Source organism: Diceros bicornis, chromosome 2 (genome assembly GCF_020826845.1).
Source record: "Diceros bicornis minor isolate mBicDic1 chromosome 2, mDicBic1.mat.cur, whole genome shotgun sequence".
Classification (NCBI taxonomy): domain Eukaryota; kingdom Metazoa; phylum Chordata; class Mammalia; order Perissodactyla; family Rhinocerotidae; genus Diceros; species Diceros bicornis.
In genome coordinates this window covers 79,756,200-79,759,575 of record NC_080741.1, presented here as the reverse complement: position 1 = coordinate 79,759,575, position 3,376 = coordinate 79,756,200, and the positions used below count along the sequence as shown (strand labels likewise).

Below are 3,376 nucleotides of genomic sequence, written 5' to 3'. Positions count from 1 at the left end.
GTACAGGCCAATTATTTTGCACAAATATCCTCAGTGTGTTTGTCTGATGTTTCCTCTTGCTTAGCTTCAGGTCATGCATTTTTGGCAGGAATACTGCAGGAGTATCCTTCTCAGGGCATCATATCAATAAGCAGATGATGTCAGTTTGTTCAATTACTGGTGGTATTAACTTTGATCACTTGTTTAAGATGGCAGCTAGCGGTTTGCTGACTATAAAGTTATTAGTTCCCTCTGTATAATTAATAAGTATCTTGTATGGAGATACTTGTAGACTTTTTCCCACTAGTTTTAGCATCTATTTATGGTCCTTGCCTGAAAAATTATTACTGTAGTGGTTGCCAAATAGTGATTTTCTAATTCTCTCATTACTTCTGTATTTATTATTGGAATTCTATTCTAAGAAAGAGTTTTCCTTTCTCTTCCATTCATTTTGTTTTCTCATATATCTGTATGGACTCATGGATTCTTATTTATTCTGTGGGTTATAATTCATTACTATGATGATGTATTTTGCTCAGTTGTCCCAGATGTGGCCAGTGGTAGTGCTTTCAAGCTGACTCTAGTGTTGTTTTGATATGTCCCCATGATTCTTTGAATACTTTCTTACAGTCTGGCACAAAATACTCTAAGTTCATCTTGTACTTTCCGTGTCCCAGCCCTGGAATCAGTCATTTCTTCAAAGAGCCCTGGTTCTTTTTATTGGAAATGGTATTTAGAAACCAAGATAATAGATGCTAGGTGTGCTTCTTGCTACTAGGGTCTCATTCCTTCCAGGTCTTTTCAGGAAACAGACCTATCAAATAGAGAGGAGAATTAAGTCTTCAAATATTATTCTGAACTTTTCTACTTTTCCTTTCATTTCTCTATCAGTTTTTGCTTCATGTATTTTGAAACGCTGTTGTTGAGTGCATACTCATTTAGGATGGCTATGTTTTCTTGGTAACTTGACCCATTTATTATTGTATGATGTCACTATCTCTCGTAATATTTTTGTTCTGAAGTCGACTTTGATATTAATATAGTCACTCCAAATTTCTTTTTACTTTCTGTTTTAAAAACAGTGTTATTGAGATATAATTCATGTATCATACAGCTCACCCATTTAAAGTGCTTTTTAGTATATTCACAGAGTTCTGAAACCATCACCATAACTTAAATTGAGAAAACTTTGTTCTCCAAAAGAAATCCCATACCTATTAGCAGTTAATCTCATTCCTCCTAGACTCCCTACTCTCAGCTTTAAGTAATCTTTCTAATGTACTCTTTATATAAATTTGCTTATTCTGGACATTTCATGTAAGTGGAATCATACAATATGTGGTCTTTGTGACTCGCTTCTTTCACTTAGCATAATATTTTCAAGGTTCATCCATATGGTAGCATGTATCAATACTCATTTGTTTTCATAGGTGAATAATATTTCATTTATGATATATTTGTTTTCTGTTGCTGATATAACAAAATTCCTACAAATTTAGTGGCTTGAAACAACATAAATTTATTATCTTACAGTTCTATAGACTAGAAGTCCAATACAGGTCTCACTTGGCTAAAATCAAGGAGTTGGCAGGGCTGCATTCCTTTCTCGAGGCTAGGGGCAAATCCATCATCCATTTCCTTGTTTCTTCCATCTTCCGGAGCCTGGCCTCATTCCTTGGCTTATGGCCCTTTTCCTCCATCTTCAAAGCCAGCAAAAGCAGGTAGAGTTCTCACATTGAATTACTGTGACTGACTGATCCTTTGCCTTCTTCTTCCAATTTTAAGGACCTTGTGATTACATTGGGCCCCCCTGACCTTTCAGGGTAATTTCCCCGTCTCAAGATCCTTAACTTACATCTGTAAAGCCCCCTTTGCCATGTAAGGTAACATATTCAAAGGTTCTGGGGATTAGGACCTGGACATATTTAGGGGGCGCAATTTGGATACACATCATTGATTTATGCATTTATTAGTTGATGGACCTTTGGGCTGTTTCCACTTTTTGGTTATTATGAATAATACACTTGTACATTTCACGTACATATGCTTCCATTTCTCTTTGGTGTATACTTAGGAATGGAATTACTAGGTGGTGTGGTAACTCTATATTTAACTTTATGAGAAACTGTTAAACTATTTTTTAAAGTAGCTGCACCATTTTACATTCTCTCCAGCCATGTAAGAGGTTTCCAATTTCTCCACATCCTCGCCAACACTTGTTATTTCCTGTCTTTTTTTATTATAGCCATCCTTACATTTTCCTTTCTGATTAATGTCTGGATGATAAATTTGTTTCCATCATTTCACCTTTAACCTATGTATTTATATTAAAATGGTTTTCTTGTGAACAGCATAAAATGCATCTTGCATGCTCTATGTATATATGTATATATATACTTTAGCAATTTTTTCTTTTTTTTTTTTGTGAGGAGATCAGCCCTGAGCTAACATCCGCCAATCCTCCTCTTTTTTTGCTGAGGAAGACGGCCCTGGGCTAACATCGGTGCCTATCTTCCTCCACTTTATATGGGACGCCGCCACAGCATGGCTTACCAAGCAGTACTTCGGTGCGCGCCCGGGATCCGAACCAGCGAACCCCGGGCCGCCGCAGCGGAGCGCGCGCACCCAACCGCTTGCGCCACCGGGCCGGCCCCTATACTTTAGCAATTTTTCATATTCACTTCTATAATAAATTTTTGAGAGCCAAGTTTTAAAAAATATGGAACACGTCATGAATTTGCATGTCATCCCTGCACAGGGACTATGCTAATCTCTGTATTGTTCCAATTTTAGTATAGGTGCTGCTGAAGTGAGCATTCTTATAATGTTTTTACTCGCTTATATCCTTACTAGATCATAGGCCTTGTGAGGGCAGAGATAATATTTAATCCACTTATAATTTTCTTTCCTAATCTTGTACATTAAGTATTTGTTGAATGAATAGATGAAGCTTTACAGAATTTTACTGTACAAATTTTATTCAGAGAGCTTAACACATTGTTGGTTGTCAATTGGTTCTGTTATTTTGTGTTGGAGGCACACCTAAGAGTGTTGGTTCACACTTGAAGGAGTACTAAACTGAACCCCATTTTTTTGTACAAGATGCTTATTTAACTTTGGTTCCATCTGTTTCCAACTGTTTACCAGTCTAACAATTACTGTCTTCTTTCTGCTGACTCTCTTAAGTTCTTTTTGTTCTAATAATTATGTGGTCATTTTCAGGACTGGCTGGATATAATGCTCATTTAATGTTATACTATTCCACTCTACATGATATTCCACAGTTTGATCATAAGAGGATAGCTCTACACTTGTAGCAGAAATAAATTTGGCACACAATTGAAATTGTTGGCACACAAATGAAGAGGTATCGAGTCAACTGGTGTGCCATGGCATT

The 3,376-nt window shown here is 36.7% G+C and overlaps 1 non-coding gene across 1 annotated transcript; it reads right to left on the bottom strand.

Moving 5' to 3' along the window:
• Nucleotides 1–2,692: 2,692 nt before the first annotated feature.
• LOC131421565 (U6 spliceosomal RNA) lies at nt 2,693–2,796 on the bottom strand. Its single transcript, XR_009223905.1, has one exon. It is a non-coding gene; the product is annotated as a U6 spliceosomal RNA (small nuclear RNA).
• Nucleotides 2,797–3,376: the final 580 nt, after the last annotated feature.